Source organism: Solea solea, chromosome 12 (assembly GCF_958295425.1).
Source record: "Solea solea chromosome 12, fSolSol10.1, whole genome shotgun sequence".
Lineage (NCBI taxonomy): Eukaryota > Metazoa > Chordata > Actinopteri > Pleuronectiformes > Soleidae > Solea > Solea solea.
This window is the reverse complement of record NC_081145.1, coordinates 8,103,381-8,128,827: the sequence shown is the minus strand read 5'-3', so window position 1 is coordinate 8,128,827 and position 25,447 is coordinate 8,103,381. Positions and strand designations below refer to the sequence as shown.

General features: G+C 38.7%; 1 protein-coding gene across 2 annotated transcripts in view; it reads left to right on the top strand.

The window, feature by feature from the left end:
• LOC131470470 (leucine-rich repeat-containing protein 4C-like) overlaps nucleotides 1-25,447 on the top strand; it is a 149,029-nt gene that overhangs the window by 36,180 nt on the left and 87,402 nt on the right. For both annotated transcript variants that reach the window (XM_058646313.1, XM_058646312.1), the window contains exon 2: nucleotides 21,658-21,729. The gene's annotated coding sequence lies outside the window, so the exon portion shown is untranslated. The remainder of the gene's footprint in view (nucleotides 1-21,657; nucleotides 21,730-25,447) is intronic.

Genomic DNA, 25,447 nt, shown 5'->3' with positions numbered 1-25,447 from the left:
ACATGTATAATGGTAAAATGTTCAAACTAAGATTGTCTCACTGGCAAGTATTCCAGATCCCCCTTCCAGTATTACAGCAGTGCAAACTATAAAATGCAAAAATAATAAAAAAAAAAATTATATTTACAATCAATTAGTAATGCCAAATCAAAACTTCTTCATTTTCTTTAGAAAATGAAATAACAATCATTGTGTTCTTTCTTGTAATGTTCATGGACTCACTCAGTTCTTCTATAATCTAAATATCAAATGTATTTAAGAGTTGAAATAAACCTTAATCCCTTATGGTGAGTAGAGTCTCTAAGTGTGGTAGCCTGTATAAAGTTAACTGGAGTCCTACTTTAATGAGGAAAAAAATATGTAGAACACACTTGTACTGTATGAAGAATGTTAATACTTGCATGTCACCACTTTCTGCTACTCTCCAAGTGACAGTCAATGCCGTTTTAAAATCAACATGTCTCAAAAAAAAAACATGTTAGTGTCTCAGACTGAATAATTAAACTCACACAGACAGTGCGGCACAGAAATGGAGTATAGCCTGAAGCATTTCACCAAGGTACCGCCAACATTCCTTTAGTTAATGAGGCCCAATGCTGTACATGTAGCTCAAGTAGTAAACTAGATATTTAATGTTTGTACCACAGTGTATATGAATTAATAATGTTGACCTTTAATCTACAGCCAAATACATAAACTGGCTATCAAAATTAAGATTTCCCTGGTTGGCATTATATTTTATGTGAACTTTCCCTGGTTTGCTGCTAAAATAATGGTTAAGCAATTTTTCCCACTTATAGTATTTAGCATTATTAATTTTTTTTTTTACTTTTTTTACAATACATTGCTAAAATAGCCAGATGAAGATTGTATTTTCAACAAAAGCACAAGTAGGGTTCATCCAGGAGGTTGGCAAGTTATTGAGTGGTTCTCAAATGTTTTATAACAGGTACCACCCAAGAAAATATTGAGCTCTCAAAGTAGCATCATTATCACCAACATTAAAATACAGTGGTATGACTAGGATGAGCAAAGTCAAGTACAGACTTTTCACGGGAGGCAGATTTATTCCCAGGAAAATAATTTGCTCTCTCATCATCCTCCTCTTTCTCACATATAGTATAGACCCTTTCATTGTATACAACATTCCAAGCCTAGCAAGAATGTGCGCACAGTTTGGGGTCAGAAAACATCAGGTAAGAGAATAGCATGCATGTCCACAGTCCTCCACCAAATAATTCTGAATATGGTCTTTCGTTGCCAATTAAGGACTGCAAACAATACCTAAATAAATGAGTACTAGCTGACGGCGATAGCCTGCCCGACCCAGCTTCCATAAAAGATTGGGTAGATGATATTAGCGAGTGGCCAGATATCCAGTTGCCAGCTATTCACTCTTACTTAAACCTAGCCTGTACACGCGAGAAGGTCTATGTGCATACAAGTCTTACAAGGAATGTTTTTAGCACACCATGTTTACTTGTCAACGCGCTAGCCAGCCGGCAGCTAACTACAAGCTAGCTACGTCCAAGACCAAAACATAACTTTAGGCAGCAGATGTTTCATATACATATGTGCATTGACACACACATTTCTGTGAAATCCAGGCTTTTCACCGTAATTTAACAGAAAGAGCTGATAAATGACAAGTTACAACTTACAATTTATAACTTGTCTATTTTTTGAAAGGGATGAGATCCTGTAGGAATTCTGTAGAACATGACACCATTGATGGTTGTATGTATCTTTGTTGTGCCAAGAGCCTATTTAAACAATTGGAAGCTGTAATTGTTATCATGATGTTATGTTAAATATTCTTATAGTACAAAGTAATAATCACTCACTTTTTCTTATATTTTGTTATGGCTGTGTTGCGGTGTTATACTATACAGGTATGTTTGTACAAGTCAGCGGTGGTTGCTGGATTTTGAAACAGGCGAAGCTCATTTCAGGCCCAGGTATTTGTACATACATTCTTACATACATTCTGTAAATGAACAACTACAACAAGGAAACGTGATAATTATGCAAAACCGAAATGCTATTATAGTGTTTTTTTTTACAGTGTATATGTACAAACAGAAATGGGCTATATCGCCGAGCAAATACACACAATGGGAAACTATTTGAATACAGATGGCCCTCGCAAAATCTACAGGACTGCAGCAGAAAAGGCTCTGCTGTTGTGCTTGGTTCTGCAACACTGTCAATCAAAAACTGCTTCTGCCTTTCAGACAGTTCCTCTAATCATCATGCAGAAGCCCAGCGTCCACGTCCGCGTCCGCGTCCGCCCACCCCCCATTTACTGTTGTAGAAGCTGAGCTTCCCTGGAAGTGATGTTTTTGCCACATTTGTCCAATCACCGTCAAGCTCACCGCAGTGAAAAAACGTATTCTCTGCTGTCCCATAGAGAGCAGTTGAGGCCGGACTTGAATGCGGAGGCTGCTATGGGAATACAAAAATCACGTAAGGTGATCTGTCGACACGTTTTTATCACATCCTAGCGCACGTTTAGTATTGAAATGTAAATACAACACAGTACATAATTTCTTACAGCAATCGCCAAGTGTATGTTTTGTTTTTTCTTTGTAGCTTGAGAATACGCCTCTGCTCACTCACCATTAGATGTCACTCATTCTTGCATACACTGTTCCTTTTAGTCATTCTATGCAGCATTTTCAGGCAGTGCACAAACATATTGTGTGTGCCATGTGATGTGGACTAATCTTACTGTAGTTATCAATATAAGTTGGGTGTTTTCCAGGTGTCACTGAAGTCGTAATATATTATCTGAATGGAAATAAGAAATTAAAACACAAAGGCAGTTCTCGTCATCTTCTGTTTTTTCCATTTTCAACATAAGTTAAAGCTGTGTTGCATAGCTTTTGGGGACTTAAAATGGTGATGTTATCATTCTTCTTCTCTTGTAATGATGTAACATCATTTGTATGCTGCGTCTGGGTGAAAACAGGCTCTGTCAAGCGGCAGTATCAGAACGTTTGTGTGCATAAACCTGCAGCACACAGGCGGATGGGGGCAAGACACATTTCAAACCATGTTTTTGAGCTGTCGTATTCACTTCTGAAACTTTTCTTAAGAGCTTCTTTGTATTTTCAGTCATTCGCCGACCTCTTTTGCAGCCATTATGTTTGACTGGTATAATGTTGCTGCTGCCTCCGTCTGTGCAGTGCAGGAGTGTTGTTGAGTTATACTCAGCATTGCGTGACCTCATTTGACAGTGATTTGTGTCCATTTGTGTAAAACATTAGTTTATGTTTGAAAATGACAGGTTACAATGATAAGTAAGTCCAGCTGTGTATATCTATACTGATATACCCTCTTGAATTTGTTCTAATTCCCTGCTGTTCTGGTAACCTGGTTTTTAAAATGGGGGAATAAAGTGATACGTGCAGCGTTTGGATGTCTGTGTATTTCATTTACAGCAGTTAGCGCATATAGCTTCTCTCTCTCGCCTTTTTTCCTCCATCTGCTGCACACTGGCACATACCAAAGTATGTCATTGTATAATTTGGATGAGCTCAGCTGTAACTTATAGAGCATTAGTTTTTCATTGCACTTCATTGTATTTTGGAATTGTTGGAAGAACCATCTTTGAGTGCACCTGCACATATGAGTTATACTTTTTTTTGTTGTTGTTTGTATTGGGATTTTTGTTGAGATTGGCAAGGCCTGAGTGAAAATGGCAGCACACAAATAGTTTTCAGCAGGTGGTGTTTGCACTCTGAATACATCATGTCTCTCAGTTCCACTCCCTTATCCAATGCCTGGAAGCAACAGTATGCGAAAGTACTCTTCCTTCATGTCTATCATTGTTGCTGTCAGTCCTGTAGTTGCCTGTCACTTGCATTTTGTGTTGTAAATCTGCTAATTTATTCATCTTTTTTGCCAGACACATTGCATTTAATTTGTCATGAAGGAAATGGAGCAGGAGACAAAATGGTCCCATATTATGGATGCATAAAGCTGCTTCTTTTTTTTCCCTTTTCTGTAATGTATATAGGGGAAAAGGTCTGTCTTTAGAGAGATGTATCATCAGTTTTACTGAGAGAAAAAAAAGAAGAAATAAAGGTGTGTCTGCTGTACATTAGAACACGCAGATTCCATTAGAAAAACACTGCAGTGCTCTGGCATTTCATTGTTTTCAAAGACCTAATTCTTTATGCAGAATGTTGTGACTTTTTTTTGTGTAACATCAGTCTGCTGAAAAAATACTCTTTGTTTCACATTTCAAATCACATCCTGAGCTTACTTGTGTGAACTGAGATCAAGAATCTAGGTCACAGGTCTCTTGGCTAATCAGGAGCTATTGGGTGCACCTGTGTTGCTCTGCCACAGCTGAGGCCAATCAGCGCGGCCTGGAGATTATTTAAGCAGGTTAGAGGTTGGCGGTGGGTTATTTGTCTACAGTGTCAACACTTTCTGTGTTTTGTGTTTGATTTGACCCCTTTTGTATCATGTTACAGTGCATGGATACAGAGTTGGGGGGGGGGGGGATGACTTGAATGTGGCACGGTTGTTGCTGCCAGAAGGGTTGTATAGGGAGTATTTTAGAAACTTCTGATGGTTTCATCCACGATCCTCTCTAGGGTTTATAGAGAAGAGTGAAAACGGAGAGGAAGTCCAAGCAAAAATGTTTTAGTGATGCCAGAGGTCAGAGGAGACAACAACCGCGTAAACCAAGGTATGCTTATAATGTACATGAAACCTTGAAGCAGAAGGTCTCCGGCAGCAGAGGCCCTCAATCGACACTTTATTAGGCACACAGAATACCTAAAGAGGAGGCCGGTGGGAGCACATTTTAGCCCAACAACAGGAAAATAAGAGCACTGACTTTGTATACCTGCTGCTGTTAATCAAGTTTTGTTAAGGATGATTGCACATCAAAATTGAACTACCTTTCCTGCCTTGAAGCGGCAATTGGTGCAACATAAAATCTACTAGAGGAAATTTTAATTATTGAGGCTTGTGCACTTTGTCTCGCAAACAAAAAAGCTTGAAATTATTTTGATTAAAAAAACAAAAAAAAATACACTGAACGTGCATAGACAGACTGGGAAAATAAAATAAAGTTTCTAAGGAAAGCACATCCAACCTTATGCATAAACCTATTTTATTCTGGTCAGAGTTTGTTTTTGTTCACAGCATATCACCTTCCCTTCTCTTGCACCCTGCATCGTGATGCACTCATACGCGCACATGAAAATCCCAGAGCACAGCAGAATCCGTCTTTATGCTCTTTGCCGCATCAGTGTCTTGCATATTTATCGCTCGCTGCCATTATTGCTCACCAACATTACATGCTGCATAAGGAAGGCTTAAGATATTCTCACCTAATCTCTACAGACACCCTGTAGGGCTGAAGCAGCACCTGTCTCCAGCATGAAGTGTGTTCAGACCACTCTGATGTCGGCAGTGTGGTGTAGCGCTGCAAAAACCATTCAGAAGTGACAATGGTTAAATATCTGCCCAGAAAACTGAACTGTATCTATTATAGTCGGCGTAGAGTTTAATGGAATCCTGTCAACATACATCGTGTTGCCTTCTATGATCACTTACTTTTTGAAAAGTATTACCAGACTTGTTTTGACTGATTCGTTGTCAGATTGTTTTGGGTAGAATGCCAGCAAATCACATGTGCGCAACAGACAATTTCAGACTTTTTGTGACAATTCAGTGGTTTGAGGTGTTTGGTATGTCTCTTTTTCAACCCATCCAATGATTCTCTCATATTGATGTTGTTTGTTTTTTTTGTAACCTCATAGTATATATTCAACAGACACATTCTCATCATTTGGTGGAGAAATAGTTTTCCACACATTAATATTAAAAGAGTCTGTTGTCTGATGTGGTACGTGCACAGTTGGAAGGGGGCAGTGGGTTCGACCCTCTCAGATTTGTATATTGGTCTGCACTTATAAAAGGAAAATAGAAGCTGACAAATTCCTTTTGATGGAGGCAGTGAATGACAGACCATCTTCTCTTCGGGCGCTTGGAGAGAATGGCATTAAGTGAGAGCTGTTCATCACTGGCCACAGACTGTCAATCCAGCCAGCAGTGATGGCTGAATGCTTAAGTGAGCACCAGACTGCCCACTTCATTCACTGCAACCATTGTCAGAGACTGAGTAGAGGCCATCTGCAATGTCTGTCAACATGTTTATGTTTTGACTCGAGGGTCATTGGTACGTTATTATATGAGCAGCACACACACACACACACTTCCTTTCATTGGACAAAGGATCTCAAGATTTGAAAGCAGGTGTACATTTACATGTTTCATAATATCTGGTGGTTGCTGGTTGCTACATTCAAATGCATATCAGTCATTCCCAGAGACTGGCTCTGGACTCAAATCCAAATCAAATTTGGTGACCCCATTTTGTTTTTTTTTTCCTTCCTTTTAGTTGAAGGTTCACTTTGTAAAAATGTTGGTGAAAACATTTTTACCTGAATGAGTTGGTTGCAGGGTCAAGTGAATGGTCACAACCATTTTTGACAATAGACAAAGCAAACATCTTTTGAGTTTTGATGCTAACTGATGGCTACATAGTTTCTCCAACACACTTGAAAGGGAAGGACGAGGTGAGGGATATGTAACATGCAACTTCACAAATAAAAATACATTTTATATACCATACCTTTTTAAGAGTTGTGACTTGGAGTATATGTTTTCAATCATACTTGCATAAAATGAATGTTGTGATTCTATATTTCTTAAATAATAATAGGTGTTGGAGATGTTATGCACAAATTTGCTCTTGTTTTGGAAACAGATTTAATACATGCAGTTAAATATAAACAAATTGACATCATTTTTGCTTTATTTTGATCAGATTTTACCTCGGTGGTGCTCCCACCAATGACTGTCTCTGCTGGACAGCAAGGGCAAATCCACAACTACAGAAAAAAAACTTGCAGCCCAGTGAAACAGCCCATACTTCAGGGCTTCAGTCCATTCCCCTGATGCAGCTTTGCTACGCCCCACAGCTCCCAAACGCCAATATGTCCCTTCCTATTAGATAAGGATCGGAGCAGAGACATAGTAGGAGCGTTCTTTTTTTTCACTCGAGGGGGAATTCAGGTTGTTATGAGTGATCCTGGCCTGGGTCATAGAGGAATATATATATAAATGCATAGAGAAATGTATGAGTGTAACCTACTCCTTACACCAGCAACTGTCGCACAACACTTTTCTGCTCCACAGCTCCAAACAACAGGAGGATTTAGAGGCAAGATACAGAAAAATAAATATATAAAAAAGTGATTAATTTCATTTTCTACATGCACCCATTCTCCATTTTATTTGCTGTGTTGAAGGTAGAGCATGATGTGTGTTTGTCATCTGTTTTCATACAAGTGTATCTCTTCTTTCTACTGTTTAAGTCTTATAATTAAAGCTTAAACTGGCAACTTTTTGGCTTAATATTTCACAAGTTATTATGAGACTTAAAAGACAAGTATGTATGTTTATATGTGTCCCCTATCTTTGATTTCATAATCTTAATATTTTGGCTCAATTTGAAACACAAAGGAGTGTGTGTGTGTGTGTGTGTGTGTGTGTGTGTGTGTGTGTGTGTGTGTGTGTGTGTGTGTGTGTGTGTGTGTGTGTGTGTGTGTGTGTGTGTGTGTGTGTGTGTGTGTGTGTGTGTGTGTGTGTGTGTGTGTGTGTGTGTGTGTGTGTGTGTGTGTGTGTGTGTGTGTGTGTGTGTGTGTGTGCGCGTGTGTGTGTGTGTTTCAAGCAGGGGTTCTGAGCACAACAGTGACACTGACGAAAAGTACTTGTGTCCTCACCGCTACATTGATACTGCAGCCTCTTCAGACGGTGACCAAAAAGGAACCACTAGGGACAAAAAAGTTGTCTGTTGCCTCTTAAAGTTTAATGTATTCCTGGTGCCATTCCAAAACTTTTGGTCACATTCGTTACAATACGGTCTGTCTCTCCCCTCGGTGGCCATGGCTGTGCAAGATCAACTCATCATGCACAACCAAAAATAATGGCTTTTTCAGCTCAAGTTCTTCCTGTCTGTACCACCAGCCTACAGCACTTGTTTTGTGCTTCTTTTGTCCTGACTCATGGTGCCAGCTCATTCTTTCCTCACTCTTGTTTTTTTAGCTCCCAACATTGTATTGCCCCTACATCTTTACTGTTTGTTTGGCAAAGACATCGCTGACACATAGATGCACTTTATTTCCTTATTTCTGTATTTTCCACATTTTCTTTCCTTGCAAAAAAAAGGAGGTCCATCTCATTGGATACATTTGGTATTTTGATAACTCTGAATGTTACACAATCAGAACTGCAACCGCTGATAATTTCAGAAAGTAGAGATAGATAGATTGGAGATAGATTAAGGCTTAGAAGTTGGTAGCTTGGGGCTAACCCCAGCTGTGCTTTTATCTTTTGTAAATTCTTAAGAATCCAACTCAAACAACCACCCAAGAAAACACAAGAACCTACATTTAACTGATAAAGAAACCCAAAACATGTGCATTGTGGGTTAATGAAAGATAGAAAATACAGATTGGCACTAGTGCCTTTTCTGAAAGGGCAAAACCTCTCAGCCCAAGACAAATCACCAACTCTCAGGATTGTCCTTGGAGGTTCTGGTCACCCTCCTACAATATTAACACATCATTTATTCCTCCTTCCTCATTAATTACACAGAACACACACTTTAGCCACATATTTTTACTCATTGTGTGTTTTTGCCTGAAACCACTGATAATCATAGGATATTTCATATTTTCTCATTGTCTGACTTGATGCAGGTTCTAATTAATGACAATTAGACTTTAAAGCACTTGTTTCCTTTTTAAGAAATACAATAAATTGAAAACAAGATGTGTCATGCCTCACACATTTCACTTGAGTGGTGAGCGTTAAAGCAGTGTCTCACTCAAAGCTACAAACACCTGCTCTGAGTATGTACAGTATATACAATCTGTGTTTTTTCTTTGCCTCGGACAGAAATGCTGACATTGTTATTAATGTCAGTTTTATGATACCATTTTTTTCTTTGCTCCCTCAGCTTAGCTCTTGTGTAATTACGGAGAGTGACGCAGGTGTATACCATGTCAGCAGTGGCAATGAGCCTTTGCTCACTGCCTGTGATTGCCAAAGCATGTGTCATCAAAGACCGCCTCGCTCTGTACCCCTCTTTATCGCTGTCAGTGCGGTGAAACCTCTTGTGATCACATCCTGTGATTAGCAAAATTAGGCATAATCTCTGCGCCCGCAATGTTTTGAAACTGTGCGAAGTGCACAGCAGTGTTTCACAACATTATTTTACAAAAAGAAAAACACAGATGATTTCTAATTGTAGTTACTGTGGCTCCATTTACTTCCCTCTTCTATCTCAAACATTTCCAAGTGTTTGCTTAATATTGCTTCACAGCCAAACTGTGGCCAGTGTCCACAAATCGACGTCCACTTCTCCAACCAGAGACGTTGAAGGAAATAGCCAACTATTTTGTAAGAACTCCTCATAGTCCATTCCCTCATTCAGGAATAAACAGGTTTTTTATCAGCTTCTGTGCCAAGCCGCATCAGTGGGAATGTAAAGTCTGGGATTTTATTTTTCTTCATTTTACAACGGCTTAAATATCATTCACTTATCGTAAAGTTTCAATTACGGACAGAAGTAAAACATCACATTGTCACAGAGTTTTATTGATAATTGTATTGTTCTGTTTCTGGCACAATTGTAACGTCACAATTTACACATAGGTGAAAAAAAACACTAGAGATCAACAGACCAATTACTGGCAATGGGAATTGTGTTTATAGCCTATTTGAACGGGTTCTCCCAGGTTAAATCTTAGGTATACCTGCTAATTGTTGTGTGAAAGAGGCTTTAAATTCTATAACAACACTTCTACTGAGGCTCCATGTCACTAGTTTCAGAGTGGCAATGTTATGAACCAGTGCACCTGTCACAATATATATATATAAAAAAAATAAATCAAAGGCAAAAAGTTTGTATGAAAAGATTTAACTTATGTCACTTGAAACTTTGCTGCTTGCAATCATATTTGGGACCATAAACTTAAATTGTGAACTAAAATAGCTACATTTACTCAAAATGCACCACACTCCTTTAATCTCTCTACATTCAGTGAGAATGAATTACACCTTGTGTTTTGTTTTGTTTTTATTTTGCAAAATTTGAATTTATTCATTCAAGATTTGAACTGGAAGAAAAATAGAACCCATGTATCAAAGACAAATGTGCGCCTGCTTCAAAATGCTTCCACCAACAAATCCATGAATATCTGGAAAGCAATGCATACCAAAGGTGACAACCATTATGCACTGGTGCTCTATCCTTGCAAACATAATGACTCCCCATCATGACAACTGCATCTTTTACAGATCATACTGCATTTTCAAGACTGTTCAGCCGCATGCAATGAACTTGACTTTACTAGAGGTAGGCTGCACACAGTACCTCAGTGATCAGACACAGCAGCAGCAGTGAGTGTCTGATGTCTGCCAATGCTGCTGTGTGAATTGTGATAAGCTTGCATAGGTAAAAACTGCAGGCATAACCTCTTTTCCTCATGGATACGTGGCTTGTCACCTGTTTCCATGTTTATGCATCTTTTTCAGTGAACAGAAGGCAGCAGGAGGAAGCCATTTTCTCTTTGAAATATTTCTCCAAAGCTATTTGTTCTTGAGAAGCACAGCCTGATATGTCATTTAAGTCTCAGTTAGGTTTCAGCAAGATTAACTAAATTGTATTGAAGTAAGTCCACAACTTGAGAGGTTTGTCACCCCAGACTGTAAATGTTGCTGATAAAAATTGTTCATCCTTAAGTGTCTGTTAGGTGAATTATAAGGTATTAGTGATAAATAGGTGGTGTGATAGATTCAGGGTCATCCTCCAGTATTGATTTGTGAAACTGGGAACAAACAAAAAGTTGCATTATGCGTACTGATCTTTTTATTTAACCTTATCAAAAAGTAAACAATAGTATATTAATTAAGTATAATAATTTCAGAGAGAGTCCTCAATTCATGCATTGAGCTGCATGTCTCCCTTTAGAACAAACATTGTTTTATTTCAATTTTTGAGATCAAGATGATAAATAAGTGTTTTAATATTTGGTCAACTAAAAATATGTGTCCCGTCCTATGTCTACATGAAATGTGATATTTAAAAACCTCCCCACACTCAACAGACCTGTGTTTGAAATATGCAAAGTCATTCCCAACAATTACACCATGCATACTTATACCAGCAGGTTTTGTCAAACAGGAGCTACATCAAATCCAAATACATTGTTTTATAAAATATAATATAAATAGGTGTACATAATCTGTGTTTTATTTCAAAATAGGTGTCAACAGTGTTTTTTGTTTGTAGTTCTTAAATTTCACAAATGCAACAAACTTTAGTGATTATATCTATATATAAAAAACTTTATACATGACATTATCTTCATTTTAGGGGTCAAACAGGTTTCTCAACTCCAGATTAATTATGGAAACATTGCTTTTCTGATACTAGAGATTGCAAACCCCTGGTGTAGCCCCTTGATATATTACAATGTATCACTTATTTACATTGGCATGAAAGGAGGCCTTAATCCCTTTTCAGTTTGTTACTATATCAACTATAAATGTCACATACAAGTGTTGTGACCCGCTTAAAAGATTTAGCCAGGGAAGTTCAATGCACCACATCATTGCTGACACCATACACATTTTGTAACTACAATATTTTGAGATGTTGCTGCAGCTTGTAAAAGTGATGACCAGTTCTTCACCTCTGATTTTGAAAAATGGTCAGGTAAAAAATGGTATTTGAATCCATCCATCTTCTATACCACTTTATCCTCCACATGAGGGCCGCTGGTGCCAAAGCGCACTGACATAGTGTGAAAGACTGGATACATCCTGGACAGGTCGCCAGTCCATCACAGGGCTGCACAGAGACAAACAATTCACTCTCACATCTACGGTCAATTTAGATAGTCCAATTTGCCTAATCCCCAAATCTGTGTGTTTTTGGACTGTGGGAAAAACCCCCCACACACACACACACACACACGGAGAACATCTATGCACAAAGGCCCTTGTTCTGACAAGGTTGTGAACCCGGGTCAGCAAGAGTGTTAACCACTTCACCAACCATGTGGCATTTGTTCATGAAGTTTTATTATACGCACTCTACATGGACAATAGACCCTTTTTTTCCATGTCGGTCTTTGCAGCCTTATTTGCCCGCAAGAGAAATACTACTAAATAAATGTGAGTATTAGTTTAAAAAGTATGTGGTCAATGTGCAACAATACGTTTGTACTGGGGTTCTAAACTGCATATTCACATCACGCTTTTGGGGGTAATTGCATTTTCCTGCCTTCAACAGTCTAGATCAACATCTTTATTCTTAGGGGGGAAAGAGATGTGACAGCGAAAATGTTTGCATTCATAACACCCCGTTAATAATCCTCATTCTCCCTTGTCATTTGTCTTTCAGTCAATTACTTCACTTTCTTTTTTTTTTCTCCCAGCTCTTTGCATTAATCCCATTTGTGTCACAAATCATTTGTTCTTCCCTTTTCTCTTTCTCCGTCTCGTCAGTGCTTTTCTGTCATGTTTTCTAATTACAATCTGTCTGTTATTTACGTAAACATTACAAAGTAAACAAGAGGCGTACTGATTGATAGCTGAATTTGAGTCCAAACAGTTGATCCAAGAAAAAAGGGACGCTGAGGAGAACTGTTTTGTTTTTTTGTTTCCTTATGTTTTGTTTAGAGTTCCTTCTGTGGTTAGACAACTATTGATGGCAAAAGCGGAGCTTTAATTTGGCCTTGCCGTTTGCATCCAACAACAATTACATGTGACTCAATAAATTAAATCTAATGGAATTAGTGTTCAGTCAGTACAATATGTTCATGTTGCTCTTTCTTTGTGGCTCTCTGCAAATCTGCTTAGTGTTGGAGCGTATACAACACAGGAAGCTTTGGAAACTGAATTTAATAGATATACAGGCCAATGCATTACATTTTCATTGAATCATTTCTCTCTCATTCCCTCAATTTATTTCGCAGTGTGAGATGCATGGATCAGACTTTTAAATGTTAAGGAGAAAAAGCCTTGTTGCTTATGGCAGATGCTTTTCTATTCTCAGAGACAATAATCCCAGAGATTCCAAACGTCCATCATTTTTCTTCATTTACTCTCTTCTTCTGTGTTTGTGGTAGGCGCCGCTGTCCACCCCAGCATGCACTGCGTGGAAGTAATTGAGTCTCACTGGATTCATATGTGGACAAACACATTTAACACCCAGACCTGCAACTAAACTCAAACCTGACCGGATTAACAGTACAAATCTTTTGATTGGAGGAAAAGTCAAAGATTACCTTGCAGCACAATGATGAAATTGGCTTGTTCAGAGTTACCACAGAGGATCATCTGCCTCCATCTTATCCTCCTTGTGTCCACCAACTGTCCTCATGTCCTCCTTCACACCCGTAAATCTTCTCTGCGGTTTCTCCCGTCTCACAGCTCCATCTTCAACATCCTTTGTCCAATATATTAACTATCCCTTCTCTCTCCTAAACCATTCTGTAATATGTTATTTAATGACACAAATTTTAAGAAAATTGAAATGCAATTTAGTCTTCTTCTTTCCCTCACACTTTTCCTCACATGGCTTAAATTAATCTGATTGTGCTGTTACAGGCCTTATCACACATTTTAAATGCATGTCTAGAATGTACTGTATATCCAGAATAAACAGAGATTGATGATGTCATTAATATAATGTAATTTCAATTCAATTTAATTGTATCTGTAAAGCGCCAAATCACAACATACAGTATCTCAAGGCACTGTACAGAGAAACCCAACAGTTCACACAATGAGCAAACATGAGGAATCAGTGGAGAGAAGAAACTTCCCATCAAACTGTGCCTTCCAAATTATGTTAACATTGTTTCTGTTCATAATCAATAAAATCATCCAAAAGTGGCACATTGCTTTAACAAAAACGTCACGTGACATACCCTAATAAAAAAAAGAAAAAAAGAAAGACCATTATCCTGCTGCCTTGTTCATCCTGGCAATCAAAAAACCCTACAGGAAAACAAACATTGTACTTGGTGGTAAATTGTCTGGGTTATGCTCAAAAATAATAAATAATCCCGTAACAGCCTCATCCTCCAGTGTGGCGTGGAAACCAATTCAATTACAGACAGGCTTATCCATTGGAGTTGAATGAAGCTCTTACCCTCTTGTCTGGAGGTGAAGTCTGTGGAGAGTTGAGCTCATTCTGGTAGCTGCCCTCAGGAGAACAGGTACTGAAAAGCCAAGCCCACAATGTCTATTAAAAAAGAGAACCCATAAACTTTTGCAAATAAACTCTTTTGTTCCCAGTAGCGCTGTAGTTTATTGGGGCTTTGAATTCTTCCAGAGGATATCGCCTCCAATAAAAGGATTAAATAAAAAAAAAATGAAAAATATGAAACACAGAGTGTGCTGTACCACAATTATATGTTAAAGGTATATCTGACAAATTTGGAACACACAAAGACAGAACGGAAAAGGATAACTCGGAATAACCACATGCAAGAGCTATGGAAACATAAGCATAAGGAAATCAGTCCAAACAGCCCTGCTCCACTAATCATCAGGTGCAGTGCAGACCACACTCACATGCTCCCTGGAGGTAGAGCATAAAATCTTAGGCATCTAAATCACAGTCGCAGTCCTTGGATCCTCGGCAGACTCTGTACAAAAGCGTAAGGTCACGGATATTACACAAATATGTGCTGCCATGTTCTCTAAGTAGAACAAATAATTCTTAATGTCTATTTCAATTTACTGTATTTTGTTCACACAGACTTAAATAAATCTATGGAACCATGTTTTTTTTTTTTTTCTTCTTCTGCAATGTTGTGTGGGGACATCGAGCATAGAGTAGCATTATCTGGTAATATATTTTGGTCCACAGTGTGATATTTAGTCCTCATGTTTGTAAGTATTGACTTTTCTTATTATTTTGTCATTAAGTGAGCACTCACATGGGAGAATGGAAGTTTCCCATCTTTCATTCCAAAACAATTTTTAAAATAGGCTTGTACATCACAGCTAAACACAATAAAACTGTATGTGTTGCCTAAATTTGATGAATACTGATCTCCTCCTATTTGTTATTGCAACGAGGCATTTGCAACCGAGACAGAAATATCATCATTTGCACAAGAAATGTTGTATGTCAGGTGTGTAATTTCACAAATTTGAAAGGAGAAACGACTGCGGCTGTCTGTTAATCTAATGACAACCGCCTTGTTTACGACGCGAAATGTAATGGTTGTGTTCCAACTCTGACAGATTGTGTTGACAACTACAACAAATGGTGTAAATATCTAAAAAAAAAAAAAAACGAGCATGCCGTCTTAGTAAAGTTTGAAATTCTCAAATGGTGTGAAGTTTGAAAAGCTCTCACAGTGTTTGCGAGGCTGTCCAAGGACACAAGTCCAGTGAAACCCAGAGCAGAGATATGGAATGAGAGTAAATCTATCAGTCAGTATGTCAGACTGTCACTAGACTGTCAATATGTCCATAATGATTCTCGGCCTTTCAGTCAGTCCATGCTTGGCTCGCTGACTTAAGCAGTTACAGCTGAGTTATAAAGCAGTAATAAATGACTGCATTTATGGGTCTGATCTCACTCAGAGTCTTTACATACTATTATTTTAGCTGCAGTGTTGGACTCCTCAACTGCTGAATTAAGGAAAATAAACCTATTTCATTTCTTATTTTCACCCCAGTAACCCCATGTATTGTTTTATGTTCTCGTATTGACAGATTAATTGCATCAATCCTGTAATTACTTTTTTCAATCTATGAACAAATCTCCTAGTTGATTGCAGCAGTGGAATATTGGCATTTCCCCGCGCGATCACGGGGTTGCAACATTTTGCAGATGCTCCAATAAACAATCACAAAAAAACATGGCGTTTATTGGAAAAGATGTGACCTCTTAGTTTGATTAATGACTGCAATATGATTTGAGGCTTTGGGGACGACAGTCCCGATTACATTACACGATTGTCTACATCGTCATTTTCATCATTTGTTTTAATTGACGTGAGTGTGTTATCTTGCCATTTTACGGCCGGGGAAACATTTTACAGGGGTGTTCTGACTTCAAGACGGAGTTAAGCACATGCAAAGATTCTCAGATGTTAAGAAGTGGTGGAGAGTATGTGGAAAGAAATGGCAACTGTGAAGTAAAGAATTCACACTTTCTTTCACATGTTTTGAGGCCTCTTTTCTAAACATGTAGCACGACTGTTTTCATTGTTCAAGTTTGCAAAGAAACCTCTTCTTGTGGAGCGATGTCACAACATCACATTGGAAACTCCACATCCTCCATCACCTGGATTATGACATAATTTATCTGCCTAACTGTTGAAGCAAAAATAAGAATAAGAAGAAACAGATTTGCAACATTTTGAAAAAAGAAAAATCACTTCAAGTTACATTTTGAAGAGAAAGAAATGTGAGGTAAATATGGATAACCATGCAGTAAATATTATAACTGAAGGACACTGGAATGTGTTACTGTGTCTCCTTAACCCACTGTGGCGCTCGGTGCACTTCAGTCTGACACCGGTCCACGTAGGTGACTTTGACAGAGATATCTCGGAGGTTGGAGAGAAATTGAGGTTGCAGAGAATGAGATGCCAGCTGCAGATTTACACGCCTCCACTAGCTCACTGCACATCATTAAACCCAGAGGCCGCTCGCAGTGGCTTCATCTCTGTCCCAGCCCACACAGGCTACATCAGGGCCCCACACAACTGATTTATCTCAGCTGTCTTACTGAACAGCTTTTCCCACCAAGAGAGGGGTAGGAGGGTGATGAGATTTACGCATGCATATGAGATGAAACTCTTTTTGGGAAGAGCACATGCTTCCTTTGACAGAAAGAACCTGCTTTTTTGTGTCACTGTCTCCGTTCTCACCACTTGCCTGTTTCTTGCCATACATAGCACCACCACCTCTCCGAGAGTGAGAATCAGTGATGGATGTTCATGTGCACAATGTCTCTAAAAATACTTCAGTGACACCGGCGTTAGCTCTTTCTGTTCTTTATTTCTGCTAGGATTCCTCCACTTTTTCATACATACGCAATGAATGACATGATGTGCTTTTGCAACTCGTCAAACTTCGTTTGATGTGCTATTTGATTGAAATGACTACCTTTTATTTTGTGAGAGGTAAACACAGTATATTGCATGTACAATGTGGTTGTAGCTTCACCACGCCGTTTAATTGGTCTACTGTCCTTTTCTTAACATACAAGTATGAGCAGTGAACGGAGTTAATTACTTATGTCGCTCTTCACTACACTGTGGCAGTATGCTCCTGTTTTAGCTTGTTTTAAGTATTCAATGCTGTGGGCAACACAGTCTCTTAGTCTGTCCAAAAAAATTGTACCGGCCATGTTTTTCTTAGCTGTTCTCTTCTACTTCTGTTTACCAGCTTTGTCTTTCTTTCCGAGTCAAAGCATGGGGGTACACACTTTGAAACAGTTGCACTGACCGTAGTGATTGGACCTCCAATGCCCTTATCAGTGTGTGTTAATCCAACTTTGAGATTAAAGTCTAAAGACTAAAGTGCATTACAATGACACTTTCATGTACTTATTGGGCAAGTGGTGAGCCTTTGCCACTACACCTAAGACCCAGGTTAGCACAAATAACACAGTCCACACTATCACTTAAAGGAATACTTCACCGATTTGCATTTTGCTTTTTATTACTAGAATGGGGGTCGTATTTTTAAAAAATTGTGCTGTGTCCCAACCTCAGTTGAGAAATATCTTCATTATTTTCTTTGTTACATGCCCACCAGTGACACCAGGTCCTGTGAGCGTTACTGTTAGCGGACACTGTTTATATTCTGAAGAGAAAAAAATGTAAAATGTGAGGTAAATATGGATAACCATGCAGTAAATATTATAACTGAAGGACACTGAAATTTTGTAACTTGATTTTCATTAGGTCACGAAGTGTCTGTCCATGTGTGGAATGTGTTACTGAGGTTGGAAATGACAATTTTTCAAAAATACTAGTAATACAAAGCTAAATGCAAATTGGTGAAGTATTCCTTTAACATGTTTAAATCTCACTAGGCATATCATTGTCTTTTAACAAATACATTTTATACATACAGCCCCTCTAAACACTTTTTTTTTTACAGTAACAGACATGAGCAACAGCTATTTTTGTTTTTGTCCTCATGTCTGAAAGATCAGGTCTACGATTAATTCTCGTGTGGCAGAGCTGACCTAATTCAGCCAGAGGAGAGTTGTGTTGCAGTGACCCTTATAAAACATGCTTGATAACCCATTAGCACAAATAAAATCATTACTGCACTTGGGAGGTGTAGACAAGTGCTTCCCCCCCAACCATGCATAATTTATTACAGATTTTAATAGACAATGATTTACTTTAAATCAGTTTCTTTGAAATGGGACTTATTGAATCAAGTGAATCAACAGCTACCTAAGTGTTTTTTCCAGCACCAGAGGTATAACTGAAGAGGATAACATAGTCAACAGTTGCTAATATTTTATGACAATTATGTATACAGCATTTGGAGTGCCTAATCCCACAGTGGCTTTTCACAGCTGACTATGCTGGTAATCTCCTGGAAAGCAACATGCATCTATAGATAAAGCTCTCAGTGGAAGTCATCATCATACAATAACAGCCTTCATGGGGACCTTTCATACATGGTTTGATTACTGCCTTGCTGCAGACAATTATTTCCTCTTGGCTTTACAAAACCCTCTGCCGGTGTCAAGTGAAAAGGTTTGAAATAACAACATGGTTCCTGCATTCAAATGATTTGAGTTCAAGGAAAAATGGACCTTGCCTCCGTTCATTTAAAGGGCGCTGCAACATTGTAAGACTCGCTTTCAAATGTCATTGTCTAATTTAGACCCGAGGGCCAACAGAGGTAATGGTGTTGTGGTTAAAAGGGGGGTGTGGGGGGGGGATTCTATTGTCAGAAAATTGGCTCAAACACCATGCTCCCTATGTGATAATTGAAGTGAATTTGCAGATGTCTGCCATATCAGTCAAAATCAAGTGTCATACATGTATTTATGTGATAGATTGGATGGATGACGACATAGTAACACACAACTTAAGCTGGAATTGTTATACTTGACTCATAGGGAAGACGGACATTGTTTTAACAAGTATAATTAACAAGCGTGTTTTTTGAATTAGGATTTCAATCCCACAAGGTGTCAATGAAGGTGTTATCACGTAAATAATGATTATTTACAGCCGGACAAACTAATCCATATTCCACATGAAGTGTATGACTGCTATATCCTATTTTTCATAGAGCTTAAAATAATAAAAAGGCTAGCAAAGTCAAAATGCTGGCACCCAAGCGTAATGATTTAACAACCGTTAAAAAGAATTGTGAGGGGCATCGACTGCCATTCTCGAGGCAAAGGTGCCCACAACAAAAATCAATACATTTTAAGGTTTGGCATATAACTATGGTTGAGTTTGGGTGTAGCTCTCCAAAAATACTGAGTGTCAGCCAAGTTGATGTCCTGATTATTGATGGAAGTTTTAGTGATGAATGGCACCTTTTTTATTTAATTGTATATTAAATGTGGTGTGTGTGGGTTTTTTCTGGGTTCTCCGGTTTTCTTTTCCACAGTGCAAAAACATGCATATTTGGGGATTAGCCAAATTACACACTCTAAATCGAGTGTGTGAGTGAATGGTTGTTTGTCTCTATGTGGCCCTGTGATGGACTGGTGACCTGTGACCAGCGCCCCACACCACCCTCATGTGGAGGATAAAGCAGTAGAAGATGTAAGGATGGATTAAATATGGCACAGTTTGTGAATTTAGTGTGGAAAGCAATTTAGCAAAAGCAGAAAAAAGTATACTGAATCTACATCTCAGGATTTCTGTGTGTGTGTCTATTTTGTGATAGTTTAGTTAGTTTAGTTTATATTGTGTAGCCTGCTCACACTTACCATCATTCAATAATATAAAGATGCTTAAAAGCAAATGGAATAATGACAGCCTATACTGTATAAGATTGTCAGCGCCAACACTTGGAGAAGCAGATCTTTTTTTTTTCCTACTGAACTGAATATTTTAATGTTTAATTAACGCAGACTTTGACACTTCATTACTTGTACTTGTTCAGCAAAGCTAACCCAATATTCTACATTAATTACTCTGAGTCTTTATGCAGCTGACAAATGTCTCTCCCCCGACTACTAGTGACGTTTTGTATTCAAGGTGGATAATGCTACTCACGGGGAAGTGTCCCATGCACACGCTTTTCTCCTCTACTCATCCCTCAGTTTAACTTTATCAGCTTGAAGTACAAATTGGGGCTTAGTGGCTTGATGGTAAATTGAAATTCATTGAAGCATTTACATGACATTTAGCAACGGTTGCATAATGCAGGAATAATAAAACATGTGTCAAACTGAACAGATTCGCCGCCTGCCCGACGCTGTCTCATCATTAAGCCTTCGCTTGCTTTAGCAGGAAATCTTTTTACATTAATTGTGTCTGTGTATGTTTAATTGTGTCACCTTTTTGTGGGCATATCACATACAGATAGAGATTGTGTGGGAGGAATGTTGGAGCTACTGCGTGCTCAGGCATGTGTGATGATTTCAATGCATGAGTAGTTGGTGGGCATTTAATAAAGTTCAGTTTATTCAGTCATCACACAGAGCTGGTTTCCCTTGTGATAACATCACTGCAGAGTCCAGTTCATTTGTATTCCTGCAGTGACGAACACTAAAAAGACTAGACAGCCTTAATAATGGCGGCACATTGGCAACTGGTGGTGGTAATTGAGTGAAAAAAAACCTGAAAAATCTATTGGCTGGTATCAAAGGCTTGGGATGTCTTCACTGCATGTCTTTAAACATCCTTATTACTGCCAATTTCCTGCCACACCAACAACAAAACCATCACCGCTGCGACTGCATCTAGACATAATGTGGCCACAGTGTGCCTAATGTCCATCTCATTCCAATTGTACGAAACCAATTAGGCCACAAGTAGTTTTCGTTGTATCTCTGTAAATGAGGTAGACATGAATGTGTGATGATGGAAAAAATAAAGCTTTGTATAAATGGAATCTCTGACATGGAATGATTAGACGTAAACATCCAGCCATGAACAGTAAATTCAGATTTTTCATTCTTTTTTTTTTTTTTTTTCTGTAATCATGATTATCATAAGAAAAAAAACAACATACAAGACAACATTCACCTCACATGACTGCACAAATCAAAATGTGTCACAACGGCACAGAATGATTTCATCAAGCAGTGTCAGTGATGAGGACAATGAAATGCAGAGACCAAAGGGTGTGCAGTGGGTCTGTTTTGATTTATTTTAATGTGTGTACTGCTCTCTCATGACAGGAATACGGCACATTGAGTTTTCAGTTTTCTTGCTTCCTATTGTAACAACTATTGACTGCACACAACAGATATCTCACATATACTGGGTCTTCATTAATTTCGACATGTTTATGAATGTGATTTAACTATAGCATGTAATGTACTATGACAAACAGATCTTAATGTGAGTTTTTTTGTTTTTTTTTCAGTGATGAAGATGGAACTCCACTATGATTGACTGGGCGATCGATGACAACGACCAACCTCTGACATCTTGAAGAGTGAGTTGATTCAGCTAAAGTTTATTTTTGCTTATTTTGCCCGGGGGCAGTGGCATTATTTTGTGACAGTGCATTCTATTGCCAAAACACAGCACCACAAATATTGTAAGTTTGGGGCCAGTTTGTACAGACAGTACATTGAATAAAAACATGCATTTGTGGGGAATTGTGAAGATATATCTACTGTTTGAATGAGTTCCCAGCATGGCTGCGGTTTCTTTTGACTTTACAAAAGTGTGGAAGTTTTTCAGGAGGTGGCCAAGCAAGTGGAGTTTATTCTATTATTCCCTTGATCAGACGTCGCACGTGCACATCTAACACCAACTCTTCTAACACTAACTCTTTAATCAGTCATATTTTAATTTGCCTTGTACTCAGCCCGTGGTTGGATATTTTCATGTTTGCCAAACATTATATATTCATAAAATTCTCCTTTGCCACAGAATGAAAACCAATGAATACATTCTTTCTTCAAGTGATGGAACTAATGCTGTCATCTATTTTAATCCCACACTTGAAATAGACATCTACAGCTTGGATTGACATTTATTTTGGGAACATTTTGTATGCATCATTCATGAGTCATTTCACCTTCCCTACAAATGGCCTTCAGAGAATACTGAGAACTAAAGACTTGCACCTCATGAATTGTGTATTTCTTTGTTGTGGTGGTTAACCTACAGAACAAAAATGCAAAAGTAGTTTGTTCAACTTTAGAAGTCAGGCATTTATAAACGTGCGCACATGTGGGCACAGAATCATTCCAAAAAAAAAGATGCATGAGCATTAGAAAAAATGAAAGGACAAACGGGTGTATGAAAACAAGATAAATTGAAACCAATTTGAATGTTTGTGTCTTTGCAAAGTTTTTTTTATAGTCCTTGCTACAATGATATGGAAAATTACTATTCATCAGCATGAGGGGAAAAAACATGGAAAGGATTTGGGAAAAAAAACAGGTGCAAAACAGAGAGATTAAACCTTGTGTATCAGCAGAGCAATCCGAAGCCAATATAAAAGGCCCTCTCTCTCCACGCAGCATGCCTGCAGAGCAAGCAGGTGTTTGTGCTCTTATCAGTCTGGAGTCATGCCATATCAGCCACAGCCTTTGAAATGTGAGATAACATGGCACGATAGAGAACATTTGATGTTGAAATAGACTGATTGATGCACACCGACGGAGGCAAAGGAAAGTCTTGAAATTTGCATGTCGTATCTTGGAGATTAAGTTTAAGGCCTTCAACCATCTGTAATGATTTTGTGCAGACGATGATGTGGATTGTTATCTCCGAAATCAGATGCTTCAAGTAGATTGCGCTATGAATTATTTGGATTGGTATACTTCAATTATACATTACAGTATGTCTGCTTGAGAGGTCTCCAGCAGTGTCGGTTGAGGATTTTCCTGTTTCCTGAACTGTGACAGTATGAGCCACATGTTTAATTAGATTCCAGAGTATACATAATTTATGTCGGTAGAGTTGTCACATTAGGAGGGTAATGTAACAGTTTTAAAAAAAACATTCCTGATTTTTTTATTTTCCCAAATTCAATCTTGGTAAATGAGGTCAAATCTGGTACTGTACAACACGTGACTATGTCTGACAGAATTATTCAAAGCACTTCAGAGATATAAATTCCAATTAGTCTGCGTGCAGTAGCTAGGTATTGGGGTAATTGGCTGGGTAAGAGTGTATAACCCAAACCATCTTAAGAAACAGGATGTCACTCGGCATGCTCCTGAATGGGTTATGGACCTCTAACCCTCTTTATCTCCGTTCTGTGCCTGTTGTTCAACATTTAAAAACGTTTTCACTCTGTGGGCCTCCACCACTCTGTCTCTATGATTGTGTGCAGGTTGTATGAGTGTATAATGCAAGGATCTCTCAGCTCCCTACATTCAATGAAATGTGGGCCAGAATGAATCAAAAAATCAAAAAAATAAAATAATGCAGTGCCAAAAACGTTTTTTGCCTGCATGTGTCCTGGAAGTGCATACCCTGTGGAGATCTAAAGATATGATACGATAATACTTTATTGTCAGAACATGTCAGGACAGAGAAAACTACAGACATGAAACATAGCAATCATCCAATAACCACACATAAATACACAATATAAGATAAGCGGAAGATGGATTTTAAGGCTCCTTAAAGTTCCATGTTTAGTTTCAAGATTGATTGGTGTGCAAAGGCAATTTTTGGTCTAACCTGTCGAGCCATGTAACTCTGGCCGGATGGTTATAGTCTGTATTCATGGACATGGTTAGGGTCATGGAGGATTCACCCCACTGATAATACTTAACTATTCAAGCATTTTTAAGTGAAGTGATGCTCCAAACACAGCCACTTTTCCACAGTCCCACTCATTTCTTGCTACGCCAATGCTGCCTCACACTGCTGATGCTGCAAAAGCTTTGCTGACACCACCCCAGCCTCCACCTTTCAAGATCAGCATTTGAAAGGTTCAAAAGTGTTTGCTGGGACGCTCCCTGTTTCCTGCGCTGCACTCACTGCAGCGCAGGAAATTTCAATTTGTTGCAATTGACGTTTTGATTATGATGAGAGTAACTGAAATTGAGTCGTGTGGCAATGGTCTTTCATTTGTTTTCAAGCTATAGCCTACATGTTGAATTTAAACTTAATTCAAAAAATAAATAAATTGAGTTCATGTGAGGTCTGCTGCATGAACAATCGACTGCTCAAAGAATGCAAGAACTAACAAATGAGTGCATACTCATCATATATATATATACTGTATATACATGCATGCTGATGCAGACCCTCATTTACTATGAATGGAAACTCGCCCGTCACATACATACATACAGTACATGTGCCGCAGCTCTCTGGAGAGAGGGAAGGTGAAAAGTATGTTCCCGCCCAAATGGGGTCAGCTGTTGTGTTCACAACCTTTTGTTTAACAGATCACACCTTTTACCATATTTCCAATCTGCAGATTTTGAACAGACTTTTGCATATCGTAATTCAATTTCCCTGCCCATATGTATCAGATGCGCAAAACGTTCCAAATCTAGCCTCAGATTGTGTACAACATATGCATGGATCCAGGTGTTCGATGAGTGTGTGTGCGCTTGTATGAGTGCACAATCACAGCTGGCTCACTGCTGCACGCTCCTCCACAGTGAGGCACTCGGACAGACCCCTTCAGCATTAATTACAGCGGCCATTAATCAGACCAGCACAGATAGCTATGTAATCCCTCTGTAATGCAGTTTTCTGGAGGGGGCCAGCAGTGTTAATTAGATTTGATTTGATGCTGGTATGATGCTGCACACAGAACATCTTAAGGTAATAATTAGAAGATGGATCAATTGGTGCTTTGCTGCCTTAGTTCCGTTCAGTCTGCATTGCAGTTCTAATGTTTAAGTAAAAGGTGTTGAGCTGGTACTCCCCACTATATGTCCCTGCTGAAATTTGTCTGAACTTTTTATACAGTCTTGAATTTAAGGCATATGTGGCAAGCATTGCACTCACAAATGCCACAAGTGTCTGTTATATGAGTCATCCATCCATACAACTTCTATTGCTTTATCCTCCACATGAGGGTCAGGGGACACTGTACCAATCTCAACTGACATAGGATGATAGGTGAGGTACACCCTGGACAGGTCTGAGTCATACTAACCCCAAAATACTAAAATATCTTAAATTTCCTAAAATGATATCACTCTCTGGGATTAGAGAGGATCTGGGAT